Below are 17,561 nucleotides of genomic sequence, written 5' to 3'. Positions count from 1 at the left end.
CTTTTTTGAAGCCGAATTTCTTCATGAATATTTTCAACTTTTTTGAAGCCGAAATACTTCATGAAAATTTTCAACCTTTTTGAAGCCGAATTTCTTCATGAAAATTTTCAACTTTTTTGAAGCCGAATTTCTTCATGAATATTTTCAATTGACCCACCCCCCCTCACGAAAAAGTTGAAAAAAGACGAAACGCCCCCCTCTTACGAAAAAGTTGAAAAAAGACGAAACACCCCCCCCTTGCGAAAACTTTTTTGAAGCCGAATTTCTTAATGAAAATTTTCAACTTTTTTGAAGCCCAAATACTTCATGAAAATTTTCAACTTTTTTGAAGCCGAATTTCTTCATGAAAATTTTCAACTTTTTTGAAGCCCAAATACTTCATGAAAATTTTCAACTTTTTTGAAGCCGAATTTCTTCATGAAAATTTTCAACTTTTTTGAAGCCGAATTTCTTCATGAATATTTTCAACTTTTTTGAAGCCCAAATACTTCATGAAAATTTTCAACTTTTTTGAAGCCGAATTTCTTCATGAAAATTTTAAACTTTTTTGAAGCCCAAATACTTCATGAAAATTTTCAACTTTTTTGAAGCCGAATTTCTTCATGAAAATTTTAAACTTTTTTGAAGCCGAATTTCTTCATGAAAATTTAAAAAAAAATTCAAACCCAAATACTTCATGAAAATTTTCAACTTTTTTGAAGCCGAATTTCTTCATGAATATTTTCAACTTTTTTGAAGCCCAAATACTTCATGAAGATTTTCAACCTTTTTGAAGCCGAATTTCTTCATGAAAATTTTCAATTTTTTTGAAGCCCAAATACTTCATGAAAATTTTCAACTTTTTTGAAGCCCAAATACTTCATGAAAATTTTCAACCTTTTTGAAGCCGAATTTCTTCATGAAAATTTTCAACTTTTTTGAAGCCCAAATACTTCATGAAAATTTTCAACTTTTTTGAAGCCCAAATACTTCATGAAAATTTTCAACTTTTTTGAAGCCGAATTTCTTCATGAAAATTTTCAACTTTTTTGAAGCCCAAATACTTCATGAAAATTTTCAACTTTTTTGAAGCCCAAATACTTCATGAAAATTTTCAACCTTTTTGAAGCCGAATTTCTTCATGAAAATTTTCAACTTTTTTGAAGCCGAATTTCTTCATGAATATTTTCAATTGACCCACCCCCCCTCACGAAAAAGTTGAAAAAAGACGAAACGCCCCCCTCTTACGAAAAAGTTGAAAAAAGACGAAACACCCCCCCCTTGCGAAAACTTTTTTGAAGCCGAATTTCTTAATGAAAATTTTCAACTTTTTTGAAGCCCAAATACTTCATGAAAATTTTCAACTTTTTTGAAGCCGAATTTCTTCATGAAAATTTTCAACTTTTTTGAAGCCCAAATACTTCATGAAAATTTTCAACTTTTTTGAAGCCCAAATACTTCATGAAAATTTTCAACTTTTTTGAAGCCGAATTTCTTCATGAAAATTTTCAACCTTTTTGAAGCCGAATTTCTTCATGAATATTTTCAATTGACCCACCCCCCTCACGAAAAAGTTGATAAAAGACGAAACACCCCCCTCTTACGAAAAAGTTGAAAAAAGACGAAACACCCCCCCCTTGCGAAAACTTTTTTGAAGCCGAATTTCTTAATGAAAATTTTAAACTTTTTTGAAGCCGAATTTCTTCATGAAAATTTAAAAAAAAATTCAAACCCAAATACTTCATGAAAATTTTCAACTTTTTTGAAGCCGAATTTCTTCATGAATATTTTCAACTTTTTTGAAGCCCAAATACTTCATGAAAATTTTCAACTTTTTTGAAGCCGAATTTCTTCATGAAAATTTTAAACTTTTTTGAAGCCCAAATACTTCATGAAAATTTTCAACTTTTTTGAAGCCGAATTTCTTCATGAAAATTTTAAACTTTTTTGAAGCCGAATTTCTTCATGAAAATTTAAAAAAAAATTCAAACCCAAATACTTCATGAAAATTTTCAACTTTTTTGAAGCCGAATTTCTTCATGAATATTTTCAACTTTTTTGAAGCCCAAATACTTCATGAAAATTTTCAACCTTTTTGAAGCCGAATTTCTTCATGAAAATTTTCAACTTTTTTGAAGCCCAAATACTTCATGAAAATTTTCAACTTTTTTGAAGCCCAAATACTTCATGAAAATTTTCAACCTTTTTGAAGCCGAATTTCTTCATGAAAATTTTCAACTTTTTTGAAGCCCAAATACTTCATGAAAATTTTCAACTTTTTTGAAGCCCAAATACTTCATGAAAATTTTCAACTTTTTTGAAGCCCAAATACTTCATGAAAATTTTCAACCTTTTTGAAGCCGAATTTCTTCATGAAAATTTTCAACTTTTTTGAAGCCGAATTTCTTCATGAATATTTTCAATTGACCCACCCCCCCTCACGAAAAAGTTGAAAAAAGACGAAACGCCCCCCTCTTACGAAAAAGTTGAAAAAAGACGAAACACCCCCCCCTTGCAAAAACTTTTTTGAAGCCGAATTTCTTCATGAAAATTTTCAACTTTTTTGAAGCCCAAATACTTCATGAAAATTTTCAACTTTTTTTAAGCCGAATTTCTTCATGAAAATTTTAAACTTTTTTGAAGCCGAATTTCTTAATGAAAATTTTCAACTTTTTTGAAGCCCAAATACTTCATGAAAATTTTCAACTTTTTTGAAGCCGAATTTCTTCATGAAAATTTTCAACTTTTTTGAAGCCCAAATACTTCATGAAAATTTTCATCTTTTTTGAAGCCAAATTTCTTCATGAATATTTTCAATTGACCCACCCCCGCTAACGAAAAAGTTGAAAAAAGACGACACACCCCCCCCCTTACGACAAAGTTGAAAAAAGACGAAACACCCCCCCCCTTGCGAAAACTTTTTTGAAGCCGAATTTCTTCATGAAAATTTTTAACTTTTTTGAAGCCCAAATACTTCATGAAAATTTTCAACTTTTTTGAAGCCGAATTTCTTCATGAAAATTTTAATCTTTTTTGAAGCCGAATTTTTTCATGAAAATTTAAAACATTTTTGAAGCCCAAATACTTCATGAAAATTTTCAACTTTTTTGAAGCCGAATTTCTTCATGAATATTTTCAATTGACCCAACCCCCCTCACGAAAAAGTTGAAAAAAGACGAAACACCCCCCTCTTACGAAAAAGTTGAAAAAAGACGAAACACCCCCCCCTTGCGAAAACTTTTTTGAAGCCGAATTTCTTCATGAAAATTTTAAACTTTTTTGAAGCCCAAATACTTCATGAAAATTTTCAACTTTTTTGAAGCCGAATTTCTTCATGAAAATTTTCAACTTTTTTGAAGCCCAAATACTTCATGAAAATTTTCAACTTTTTTGAAGCCCAAATACTTCATGAAAATTTTCAACTTTTTTTAAGCCGAATTTCTTCATGAAAATTTTAAACTTTTTTGAAGCCGAATTTCTTAATGAAAATTTTCAACTTTTTTGAAGCCCAAATACTTCATGAAAATTTTCAACTTTTTTGAAGCCGAATTTCTTCATGAAAATTTTCAACTTTTTTGAAGCCCAAATACTTCATGAAAATTTTCATCTTTTTTGAAGCCAAATTTCTTCATGAATATTTTCAATTGACCCACCCCCGCTAACGAAAAAGTTGAAAAAAGACGACACACCCCCCCCCTTACGACAAAGTTGAAAAAAGACGAAACACCCCCCCCCTTCCGAAAACTTTTTTGAAGCCGAATTTCTTCATGAAAATTTTTAACTTTTTTGAAGCCCAAATACTTCATGAAAATTTTCAACTTTTTTGAAGCCGAATTTCTTCATGAAAATTTTCAACTTTTTTGAAGCCCAAATACTTCATGAAAATTTTCAACTTTTTTGAAGCCCAAACACTTCATGAAAATTTTAAACTTTTTTGAAGCCGAATTTCTTCATGAAAATTTTAAACTTTTTTGAAGCCGAATTTCTTCATGAAAATTTAAAAAAATTTTCAAGCCCAAATACTTCATGAAAATTTTCAACTTTTTTGAAACCGAATTTCTTCATGAAAATTTTAAACTTTTTTGAAGCCGAATTTCTTAATGAAAATTTTCAACTTTTTTGAAGCCCAAATACTTCATGAAAATTTTCAACTTTTTTGAAGCCGAATTTCTTCATGAAAATTTTCAACTTTTTTGAAGCCCAAATACTTCATGAAAATTTTCATCTTTTTTGAAGCCAAATACTTCATGAAAATTTTCAACCTTTTTGAAGCCGAATTTCTTCATGAAATTTTTAAACTTTTTTGAAGCCCAAATACTTCATGAAAATTTTCAACTTTTTTGAAGCCGAATTTCTTCATGAATATTTTCAATTGACCCACCCCCCCTCACGAAAAAGTTGAAAAAAGACGAAACACCCCCCTCTTACAAAAAAGTTGAAAAAAGACGAAACACCCCCCCCCTTGCGAAAACTTTTTTGAAGCCGAATTTCTTCATGAAAATTTTCAACTTTTTTGAAGCCCAAATACTTCATGAAAATTTTCATCTTTTTTGAAGCCAAATTTCTTCATGAATATTTTCAACTTTTTTGAAGCCCAAATACTTCATGAAAATTTTCAACTTTTTGGAAGCCGAATTTCTTCGTGAAAATTTTCAACTTTTTTGAAGCCCAAATACTTCATGAAAACGTTCATCTTTTTTGAAGCCGAATTTCTTCATGAAAATTTTCAACTTTTTTGAAGCCCAAATACTTCATGAAAATTTTAAACTTTTTTGAAGCCGAATTTCTTCATGAAAATTTAAAACATTTTTGAAGCCCAAATACTTCATGAAAATTTTCAACCTTTTTGAAGCCGAATTTCTTCATGAAATTTTTAAACTTTTTTGAAGCCCAAATACTTCATGAAAATTTTCAACTTTTTTGAAGCCGAATTTCTTCATGAATATTTTCATTTGACCCACCCCCCCTCACGAAAAAGTTGAAAAAAGACGAAACACCCCCCTCTTACGAAAAAGTTGAAAAAAGACGAAACACCCCCCCCTTGCGAAAACTTTTTTGAAGCCGAATTTCTTCATGAAAATTTTCAACTTTTTTGAAGCCCAAATACTTCATGAAAATTTTCATCTTTTTTGAAGCCAAATTTCTTCATGAATATTTTCAACTTTTTTGAAGCCCAAATACTTCATGAAAATTTTCAACTTTTTTGAATCCCAAATACTTCATGAAAATTTTCAACTTTTTTGAAGCCCAAATACTTCATGAAAACGTTCATCTTTTTTGAAGCCGAATTTCTTCATGAAAATTGTCATCTTTTTTGAAGCCAAATTTCTTCATGAATATTTTCAATTGACCCACCCCCGCTAACGAAAAAGTTGAAAAAAGACGAATCACCCCCCCCTTGCGAAAACTTTTTTGAAGCCGAATTTCTTCATGAAAATTTAAAAAAATTTTCAAGCCCAAATACTTCATGAAAATTTTCAACTTTTTTGAAGCCGAATTTCTTCATGAAAATTTTAAACTTTTTTGAAGCCGAATTTCTTAATGAAAATTTTCAACTTTTTTGAAGCCGAATTTCTTCATGAAATATTTCAACTTTTTTGAAGCCCAAATACTTCATGAAAATTTTCATCTTTTTTGAAGCCAAATTTCTTCATGAATATTTTCAATTGACCCACCCCCGCTAACGAAAAAGTTGAAAAAAGACGACACACCCCCCCCCCTTACGACAAAGTTGAAAAAAGACGAAACACCCCCCCCCTTGCGAAAACTTTTTTGAAGCCGAATTTCTTCATGAAAATTTTCAACTTTTTTGAAGCCCAAATACTTCATGAAAATTTTCAACTTTTTTGAAGCCCAAATACTTCATGAAAATTTTCAACCTTTTTGAAGCCGAATTTCTTCATGAAAATTTTCAACTTTTTTGAAGCCGAATTTCTTCATGAATATTTTCAATTGACCCACCCCCCCTCACGAAAAAGTTGAAAAAAGACGAAACGCCCCCCTCTTACGAAAAAGTTGAAAAAAGACGAAACACCCCCCCCTTGCAAAAACTTTTTTGAAGCCGAATTTCTTCATGAAAATTTTCAACTTTTTTGAAGCCCAAATACTTCATGAAAATTTTCAACTTTTTTTAAGCCGAATTTCTTCATGAAAATTTTAAACTTTTTTGAAGCCGAATTTCTTAATGAAAATTTTCAACTTTTTTGAAGCCCAAATACTTCATGAAAATTTTCAACTTTTTTGAAGCCGAATTTCTTCATGAAAATTTTCAACTTTTTTGAAGCCCAAATACTTCATGAAAATTTTCATCTTTTTTGAAGCCAAATTTCTTCATGAATATTTTCAATTGACCCACCCCCGCTAACGAAAAAGTTGAAAAAAGACGACACACCCCCCCCCTTACGACAAAGTTGAAAAAAGACGAAACACCCCCCCCCTTGCGAAAACTTTTTTGAAGCCGAATTTCTTCATGAAAATTTTTAACTTTTTTGAAGCCCAAATACTTCATGAAAATTTTCAACTTTTTTTAAGCCGAATTTCTTCATGAAAATTTTAAACTTTTTTGAAGCCGAATTTCTTAATGAAAATTTTCAACTTTTTTGAAGCCCAAATACTTCATGAAAATTTTCAACTTTTTTGAAGCCGAATTTCTTCATGAAAATTTTTAACTTTTTTGAAGCCCAAATACTTCATGAAAATTTTCAACTTTTTTGAAGCCGAATTTCTTCATGAAAATTTTAATCTTTTTTGAAGCCGAATTTTTTCATGAAAATTTAAAACATTTTTGAAGCCCAAATACTTCATGAAAATTTTCAACTTTTTTGAAGCCGAATTTCTTCATGAATATTTTCAATTGACCCAACCCCCCTCACGAAAAAGTTGAAAAAAGACGAAACACCCCCCTCTTACGACAAAGTTGAAAAAAGACGAAACACCCCCCCCTTGCGAAAACTTTTTTGAAGCCGAATTTCTTCATGAAAATTTTAAACTTTTTTGAAGCCCAAATACTTCATGAAAATTTTCAACTTTTTTGAAGCCGAATTTCTTCATGAAAATTTTCAACTTTTTTGAAGCCCAAATACTTCATGAAAATTTTCAACTTTTTTGAAGCCCAAATACTTCATGAAAATTTTCAACTTTTTTTAAGCCGAATTTCTTCATGAAAATTTTCAACTTTTTTGAAGCCGAATTTCTTAATGAAAATTTTCAACTTTTTTGAAGCCCAAATACTTCATGAAAATTTTCAACTTTTTTGAAGCCGAATTTCTTCATGAAAATTTTCAACTTTTTTGAAGCCCAAATACTTCATGAAAATTTTCATCTTTTTTGAAGCCAAATTTCTTCATGAATATTTTCAATTGACCCACCCCCGCTAACGAAAAAGTTGAAAAAAGACGACACACCCCCCCCCTTACGACAAAGTTGAAAAAAGACGAAACACCCCCCCCCTTCCGAAAACTTTTTTGAAGCCGAATTTCTTCATGAAAATTTTTAACTTTTTTGAAGCCCAAATACTTCATGAAAATTTTCAACTTTTTTGAAGCCGAATTTCTTCATGAAAATTTTCAACTTTTTTGAAGCCCAAATACTTCATGAAAATTTTCAACTTTTTTGAAGCCCAAACACTTCATGAAAATTTTAAACTTTTTTGAAGCCGAATTTCTTCATGAAAATTTTAAACTTTTTTGAAGCCGAATTTCTTCATGAAAATTTAAAAAAATTTTCAAGCCCAAATACTTCATGAAAATTTTCAACTTTTTTGAAACCGAATTTCTTCATGAAAATTTTAAACTTTTTTGAAGCCGAATTTCTTAATGAAAATTTTCAACTTTTTTGAAGCCCAAATACTTCATGAAAATTTTCAACTTTTTTGAAGCCGAATTTCTTCATGAAAATTTTCAACTTTTTTGAAGCCCAAATACTTCATGAAAATTTTCATCTTTTTTGAAGCCAAATACTTCATGAAAATTTTCAACCTTTTTGAAGCCGAATTTCTTCATGAAATTTTTAAACTTTTTTGAAGCCCAAATACTTCATGAAAATTTTCAACTTTTTTGAAGCCGAATTTCTTCATGAATATTTTCAATTGACCCACCCCCCCTCACGAAAAAGTTGAAAAAAGACGAAACACCCCCCTCTTACAAAAAAGTTGAAAAAAGACGAAACACCCCCCCCCTTGCGAAAACTTTTTTGAAGCCGAATTTCTTCATGAAAATTTTCAACTTTTTTGAAGCCCAAATACTTCATGAAAATTTTCATCTTTTTTGAAGCCAAATTTCTTCATGAATATTTTCAACTTTTTTGAAGCCCAAATACTTCATGAAAATTTTCAACTTTTTGGAAGCCGAATTTCTTCGTGAAAATTTTCAACTTTTTTGAAGCCCAAATACTTCATGAAAACGTTCATCTTTTTTGAAGCCGAATTTCTTCATGAAAATTTTCAACTTTTTTGAAGCCCAAATACTTCATGAAAATTTTAAACTTTTTTGAAGCCGAATTTCTTCATGAAAATTTAAAACATTTTTGAAGCCCAAATACTTCATGAAAATTTTCAACCTTTTTGAAGCCGAATTTCTTCATGAAATTTTTAAACTTTTTTGAAGCCCAAATACTTCATGAAAATTTTCAACTTTTTTGAAGCCGAATTTCTTCATGAATATTTTCATTTGACCCACCCCCCCTCACGAAAAAGTTGAAAAAAGACGAAACACCCCCCTCTTACGAAAAAGTTGAAAAAAGACGAAACACCCCCCCCTTGCGAAAACTTTTTTGAAGCCGAATTTCTTCATGAAAATTTTCAACTTTTTTGAAGCCCAAATACTTCATGAAAATTTTCATCTTTTTTGAAGCCAAATTTCTTCATGAATATTTTCAACTTTTTTGAAGCCCAAATACTTCATGAAAATTTTCAACTTTTTTGAATCCCAAATACTTCATGAAAATTTTCAACTTTTTTGAAGCCCAAATACTTCATGAAAACGTTCATCTTTTTTGAAGCCGAATTTCTTCATGAAAATTGTCATCTTTTTTGAAGCCAAATTTCTTCATGAATATTTTCAATTGACCCACCCCCGCTAACGAAAAAGTTGAAAAAAGACGAATCACCCCCCCCTTGCGAAAACTTTTTTGAAGCCGAATTTCTTCATGAAAATTTAAAAAAATTTTCAAGCCCAAATACTTCATGAAAATTTTCAACTTTTTTGAAGCCGAATTTCTTCATGAAAATTTTAAACTTTTTTGAAGCCGAATTTCTTAATGAAAATTTTCAACTTTTTTGAAGCCGAATTTCTTCATGAAATATTTCAACTTTTTTGAAGCCCAAATACTTCATGAAAATTTTCATCTTTTTTGAAGCCAAATTTCTTCATGAATATTTTCAATTGACCCACCCCCGCTAACGAAAAAGTTGAAAAAAGACGACACACCCCCCCCCCTTACGACAAAGTTGAAAAAAGACGAAACACCCCCCCCCTTGCGAAAACTTTTTTGAAGCCGAATTTCTTCATGAAAATTTTCAACTTTTTTGAAGCCCAAATACTTCATGAAAATTTTAAACTTTTTTGAAGCCGAATTTCTTCATGAAAATTTAAAACATTTTTGAAGCCCAAATACTTCATGAAAATTTTCAACCTTTTTGAAGCCGAATTTCTTCATGAAATTTTTAAACTTTTTTGAAGCCCAAATACTTCATGAAAATTTTCAACTTTTTTGAAGCCGAATTTCTTCATGAATATTTTCATTTGACCCACCCCCCCTCACGAAAAAGTTGAAAAAAGACGAAACACCCCCCTCTTACGAAAAAGTTGAAAAAAGACGAAACACCCCCCCCTTGCGAAAACTTTTTTGAAGCCGAATTTCTTCATGAAAATTTGCAACTTTTTTGAAGCCCAAATACTTCATGAAAATTTTCATCTTTTTTGAAGCCAAATTTCTTCATGAATATTTTCAACTTTTTTGAAGCCCAAATACTTCATGAAAATTTTCAACTTTTTTGAATCCCAAATACTTCATGAAAATTTTCAACTTTTTTGAAGCCCAAATACTTCATGAAAACGTTCATCTTTTTTGAAGCCGAATTTCTTCATGAAAATTGTCATCTTTTTTGAAGCCAAATTTCTTCATGAATATTTTCAATTGACCCACCCCCGCTAACGAAAAAGTTGAAAAAAGACGAAACACCCCCCCCTTGCGAAAACTTTTTTGAAGCCGAATTTCTTCATGAAAATTTAAAAAAATTTTCAAGCCCAAATACTTCATGAAAATTTTCAACTTTTTTGAAGCCGAATTTCTTCATGAAAATTTTAAACTTTTTTGAAGCCGAAATTCTTAATGAAAATTTTCAACTTTTTTGAAGCCGAATTTCTTCATGAAATATTTCAACTTTTTTGAAGCCCAAATACTTCATGAAAATTTTCATCTTTTTTGAAGCCAAATTTCTTCATGAATATTTTCAATTGACCCACCCCCGCTAACGAAAAAGTTGAAAAAAGACGACACACCCCCCCCCTTACGACAAAGTTGAAAAAAGACGAAACACCCCCCCCCTTGCAAAAACTTTTTTGAAGCCGAATTTCTTCATGAAAATTTTCAACTTTTTTGAAGCCCAAATACTTCATGAAAATTTTCAACTTTTTTGAAGCCGAATTTCTTCATGAAAATTTTCAACTTTTTTGAAGCCGAATTTCTTCATGAAAATTTAAAAAAAAATTCAAACCCAAATACTTCATGAAAATTTTCAACTTTTTTGAAGCCGAATTTCTTCATGAATATTTTCAATTGACCCACCCCCCCTCACGAAAAAGTTGAAAAAAGACGAAACACCCCCCCCTTACGAAAAAAGTTGAAAAAAGATGAAACATCCCCCCCTTGCGAAAACTTTTTTGAAGCCGATTTTCTTCATGAAAATTTTCAACTTTTTTGAAGCCCAAATACTTCATGAAAATTTTCATCTTTTTTGAAGCCAAATTTCTTCATGAATATTTTCATTTGACCCACCCCCGCTTACGAAAAAGTTGAAAAAAGACGAAACACCCCCCCCTTACGAAAAAGTTGAAAAAAGACGAAACACCCCCCCCCCTTGCGAAAACTTTTTTGAAGCCGAATTTCTTCATGAATATTTTCAATTGACCCACCCCCTCACGAAAAAGTTGAAAAAAGACGAAACACACCCCTCTTATGAAAAAGTTGAAAAAAGACGAAACACCCCCCCCTTACGAAAAAGTTGAAGCAGAATTTCGTCATGAAAATTTTCAACTTTTTTGAAGCCGAATTTCTTCATGAAAATTTTAAACTTTTTTGAAGCCGAATTTCTTCATGAAAATTTAAAAAAAATTTCAAGCCCAAATACTTCATGAAAATTTTCAACTTTTTTGAAGCCGAATTTCTTCATGAATATTTTCAACTTTTTTGAAGCCCAAATACTTCATGAAAATTTTCAACCTTTTTGAAGCCGAATTTCTTCATGAAAATTTTCAACTTTTTTGAAGCCCAAATACTTCATGAAAATTTTCATCTTTTTTGAAGCCAAATTTCTTCATGAATATTTTCATTTGACCCACCCCCGCTTACGAAAAAGTTGAAAAAAGACGAAACACCCCCCTCTTACGAAAAAGTTGAAAAAAGACGAAACACCCCCCCCTTACGAAAAAGTTGAAAAAAGACGAAACACTGCCCCCTTGCGAAAACTTTTTTGAAGCCGAATTTCTTCATGAAAATTTTCAACTTTTTTGAAGCCCAAATACTTCATGAAAATTTTCAACTTTTTTGAAGCCGAATTTCTTCATGAATATTTTCAACTTTTTTGAAGCCCAAATACTTCATGAAAATTTTCAACCTTTTTGAAGCCGAATTTCTTCATGAAAATTTTAAACTTTTTTGAAGCCCAAATACTTCATGAAAATTTTCAACTTTTTTGAAGCCGAATTTTTTCATGAAAATTTTAAACTTTTTTGAAGCCGAATTTCTTCATGAAAATTTTAAACTTTTTTGAAGCCGAATTTCTTCATGAAAATTTAAAAAAAAATTCAAACCCAAATACTTCATGAAAATTTTCAACTTTTTTGAAGCCGAATTTCTTCATGAATATTTTCAACTTTTTTGAAGCCCAAATACTTCATGAAAATTTTCAACTTTTTTGAAGCCGAATTTCTTCATGAATATTTTCAACTTTTTTGAAGCCCAAATACTTCATGAAAATTTTCAACTTTTTTGAAGCCGAATTTCTTCATGAAAATTTTAAACTTTTTTGAAGCCCAAATACTTCATGAAAATTTTCAACTTTTTTGAAGCCGAATTTCTTCATGAATATTTTCAACTTTTTTAAGCCCAAATACTTCATGAAAATTTTCAACTTTTTTGAAGCCGAATTTCTTCATGAAAATTTTAAACTTTTTTGAAGCCCAAATACTTCATGAAAATTTTCAACTTTTTTGAAGCCGAATTTCTTCATGAATATTTTCAATTGACCCACCCCCCCTCACGAAAAAGTTGAAAAAAGACGAAACACCCCCTTCTTACGAAAAAATTGAAAAAAGACGAAACACCCCCCCCTTACGAAAAAGTTGAAAAAAGATGAAACATCCCCCCCTTGCGAAAACTTTTTTGAAGCCGAATGTCTTCATGAAAATTTTCAACTTTTTTGAAGCCCAAATACTTCATGAAAATTTTCATCTTTTTTGAAGCCAAATTTCTTCATGAATATTTTCAATTGACCTACCCCCGCTCACGAAAAAGTTGAAAAAAGACGAAACACCCCCCCTTACGAAAAAGTTGAAAAAAGATGAAACACCCCCCCCCTTGCGAAAACTTTTTTGAAGCAGAATTTCGTCATGAAAATTTTCATCTTTTTTGAAGCCGAATTTCTTCATGAAAATTTTAAAAAATTTTGAAACCATATTTCTTCATGAAAATTTAAAACATTTTTGAAGCCCAAATACTTCATGAAAATTTTCAACTTTTTTGAAGCCGAATTTCTTCATGAATATTTTCAACTTTTTTAAGCCCAAATACTTCATGAAAATTTTCAACTTTTTTGAAGCCGAATTTCTTCATGAATATTTTCAATTGACCCACCCCCCCTCACGAAAAAATTGAAAAAAGACGAAACACCCCCCCCTTACGAAAAAAGTTGAAAAAAGATGAAACATCCCCCCCTTGCGAAAATTTTTTTGAAGCCGAATTTCTTCATGAAAATTTTCAACTTTTTTGAAGCCCAAATACTTCATGAAAATTTTCATCTTTTTTGAAGCCAAATTTCTTCATGAATATTTTCAATTGACCCACCCCCTCACGAAAAAGTTGAAAAAAGACGAAACACCCCCCCCTTACGAAAAAGTTGAAAAAAGACGAAACACCCCCCCTTGCGAAAACTTTTTTGAAGCAGAATTTCGCCATGAAAATTTTCAACTTTTTTGAAGCCGAATTTCTTCATGAAAATTTTTAACTTTTTTGAAGCCGAATTTCTTCATGAAAATTTAAAAAAAATTTCAAGCCCAAATACTTCATGAAAATTTTCAACTTTTTTGAAGCCGAATTTCTTCATGAATATTTTCAACTTTTTTGAAGCCCAAATACTTCATGAAAATTTTCAACCTTTTTGAAGCCGAATTTCTTCATGAAAATTTTCAACTTTTTTGAAGCCCAAATACTTCATGAAAATTTTCATCTTTTTTGAAGCCAAATTTCTTCATGAATATTTTCATTTGACCCACCCCCGCTTACGAAAAAGTTGAAAAAAGACGAAACACCCCCCTCTTACGAAAAAGTTGAAAAAAGACGAAACACCCCCCCCCTTACGAAAAAGTTGAAAAAAGACGAAACACTGCCCCCTTGCGAAAACTTTTTTGAAGCCGAATTTCTTCATGAAAATTTTCAACTTTTTTGAAGCCCAAATACTTCATGAAAATTTTCAACTTTTTTGAAGCCGAATTTCTTCATGAATATTTTCAACTTTTTTGAAGCCCAAATACTTCATGAAAATTTTCAACCTTTTTGAAGCCGAATTTCTTCATGAAAATTTTAAACTTTTTTGAAGCCCAAATACTTCATGAAAATTTTCAACTTTTTTGAAGCCGAATTTCTTCATGAAAATTTTAAACTTTTTTGAAGCCGAATTTCTTCATGAAAATTTTAAACTTTTTTGAAGCCGAATTTCTTCATGAAAATTTAAAAAAAAATTCAAACCCAAATACTTCATGAAAATTTTCAACTTTTTTGAAGCCGAATTTCTTCATGAATATTTTCAACTTTTTTGAAGCCCAAATACTTCATGAAAATTTTCAACTTTTTTGAAGCCGAATTTCTTCATGAAAATTTTAAACTTTTTTGAAGCCCAAATACTTCATGAAAATTTTCAACTTTTTTGAAGCCGAATTTCTTCATGAATATTTTCAACTTTTTTGAAGCCCAAATACTTCATGAAAATTTTCAACCTTTTTGAAGCCGAATTTCTTCATGAAAATTTTAAACTTTTTTGAAGCCCAAATACTTCATGAAAATTTTAAACTTTTTTGAAGCCGAATTTCTTCATGAATATTTTCAATTGACCCACCCCCCCTCACGAAAAAGTTGAAAAAAGACGAAACACCCCCCTCTTACGAAAAAGTTGAAAAAAGGCTTTTTTGAAGCCGAATTTCTTCATGAAAATTTTAAACTTTTTTGAAGCCGAATTTCTTCATGAAAATTTAAAAAAAAATTCAAACCCAAATACTTCATGAAAATTTTCAACTTTTTTGAAGCCGAATTTCTTCATGAATATTTTCAACTTTTTTGAAGCCCAAATACTTCATGAAAATTTTCAACCTTTTTGAAGCCGAATTTCTTCATGAAAATTTTCAACTTTTTTGAAGCCGAATTTCTTCATGAATATTTTCAATTGACCCACCCCCCCTCACGAAAAAGTTGAAAAAAGACGAAACGCCCCCCTCTTACGAAAAAGTTGAAAAAAGACGAAACACCCCCCCCCTTGCGAAAACTTTTTTGAAGCCGAATTTCTTAATGAAAATTTTCAACTTTTTTGAAGCCCAAATACTTCATGAAAATTTTCAACTTTTTTGAAGCCGAATTTCTTCATGAAAATTTTCAACTTTTTTGAAGCCCAAATACTTCATGAAAATTTTCAACTTTTTTGAAGCCCAAATACTTCATGAAAATTTTCAACTTTTTTGAAGCCGAATTTCTTCATGAAAATTTTCAACTTTTTTGAAGCCCAAATACTTCATGAAAATTTTCAATTTTTTTGAAGCCCAAATACTTCATGAAAATTTTCAACTTTTTTGAAGCCGAATTTCTTCATGAAAATTTTCAACTTTTTTGAAGCCGAATTTCTTCATGAATATTTTCAACTTTTTTGAAGCCCAAATACTTCATGAAAATTTTCAACTTTTTTGAAGCCGAATTTCTTCATGAAAATTTTCAACTTTTTTGAAGCCGAATTTCTTCATGAATATTTTCAATTGACCCACCCCCCTCACGAAAAAGTTGAAAAAAGACGAAACACCCCCCTCTTACGAAAAAGTTGAAAAAAGACGAAACACCCCCCCCTTGCGAAAACTTTTTTGAAGCCGAATTTCTTCATGAAAATTTTCAACTTTTTTGAAGCCCAAATACTTCATGAAAATTTTCAACTTTTTTGAAGCCCAAATACTTCATGAAAATTTTCAACTTTTTTGAAGCCGAATTTCTTCATGAAAATTTTCAACTTTTTTGAAGCCCAAATACTTCATGAAAATTTTCAACTTTTTTGAAGCCCAAATACTTCATGAAAATTTTCAACTTTTTTGAAGCCGAATTTCTTCATGAAAATTTTAAACTTTTTTGAAGCAGAATTTCTTCATGAAAATTTAAAAAAAATTTCAAACCCAAATACTTCATGAAAATTTTCAACTTTTTTGAAGCCGAATTTCTTCATGAATATTTTCAACTTTTTTGAAGCCCAAATACTTCATGAAAATTTTCAACCTTTTTGAAGCCGAATTTCTTCATGAATATTTTCAATTGACCCACCCCCCTCACGAAAAAGTTGAAAAAAGACGAAACACCCCCCTCTTACGAAAAAGTTGAAAAAAGACGAAACACCCCCCCCTTGCGAAAACTTTTTTGAAGCCGAATTTTTTAATGAAAATTTTCAACTTTTTTGAAGCCCAAATACTTCATGAAAATTTTTCACTTTTTTGAAGCCGAATTTCTTCATGAAAATTTAAAAAAAATTTCAAGCCCAAATACTTCATGAAAATTTTCAACTTTTTTGAAGCCGAATTTCTTCATGAATATTTTCAACTTTTTTGAAGCCCAAATACTTCATGAAAATTTTCAACCTTTTTGAAGCCGAATTTCTTCATGAAAATTTTCAACTTTTTTGAAGCCCAAATACTTCATGAAAATTTTCATCTTTTTTGAAGCCAAATTTCTTCATGAATATTTTCATTTGACCCACCCCCGCTTACGAAAAAGTTGAAAAAAGACGAAACACCCCCCTCTTACGAAAAAGTTGAAAAAAGACGAAACACCCCCCCCTTACGAAAAAGTTGAAAAAAGACGAAACACTGCCCCCTTGCGAAAACTTTTTTGAAGCCGAATTTCTTCATGAAAATTTTCAACTTTTTTGAAGCCCAAATACTTCATGAAAATTTTCAACTTTTTTGAAGCCGAATTTCTTCATGAATATTTTCAACTTTTTTGAAGCCCAAATACTTCATGAAAATTTTCAACCTTTTTGAAGCCGAATTTCTTCATGAAAATTTTAAACTTTTTTGAAGCCCAAATACTTCATGAAAATTTTCAACTTTTTTGAAGCCGAATTTCTTCATGAAAATTTTAAACTTTTTTGAAGCCGAATTTCTTCATGAAAATTTTAAACTTTTTTGAAGCCGAATTTCTTCATGAAAATTTAAAAAAAAATTCAAACCCAAATACTTCATGAAAATTTTCAACTTTTTTGAAGCCGAATTTCTTCATGAATATTTTCAACTTTTTTGAAGCCCAAATACTTCATGAAAATTTTCAACTTTTTTGAAGCCGAATTTCTTCATGAAAATTTTAAACTTTTTTGAAGCCCAAATACTTCATGAAAATTTTCAACTTTTTTGAAGCCGAATTTCTTCATGAATATTTTCAACTTTTTTGAAGCCCAAATACTTCATGAAAATTTTCAACCTTTTTGAAGCCGAATTTCTTCATGAAAATTTTAAACTTTTTTGAAGCCCAAATACTTCATGAAAATTTTAAACTTTTTTGAAGCCGAATTTCTTCATGAATATTTTCAATTGACCCACCCCCCCTCACGAAAAAGTTGAAAAAAGACGAAACACCCCCCTCTTACGAAAAAGTTGAAAAAAGGCTTTTTTGAAGCCGAATTTCTTCATGAAAATTTTAAACTTTTTTGAAGCCGAATTTCTTCATGAAAATTTAAAAAAAAATTCAAACCCAAATACTTCATGAAAATTTTCAACTTTTTTGAAGCCGAATTTCTTCATGAATATTTTCAACTTTTTTGAAGCCCAAATACTTCATGAAAATTTTCAACCTTTTTGAAGCCGAATTTCTTCATGAAAATTTTCAACTTTTTTGAAGCCGAATTTCTTCAT

The sequence above is a fragment of the Labrus mixtus genome, chromosome 8 (genome assembly GCF_963584025.1).
Source record: "Labrus mixtus chromosome 8, fLabMix1.1, whole genome shotgun sequence".
In the NCBI taxonomy this organism is placed as follows: domain Eukaryota; kingdom Metazoa; phylum Chordata; class Actinopteri; order Labriformes; family Labridae; genus Labrus; species Labrus mixtus.
This window is presented reverse-complemented; position numbering follows the sequence as displayed.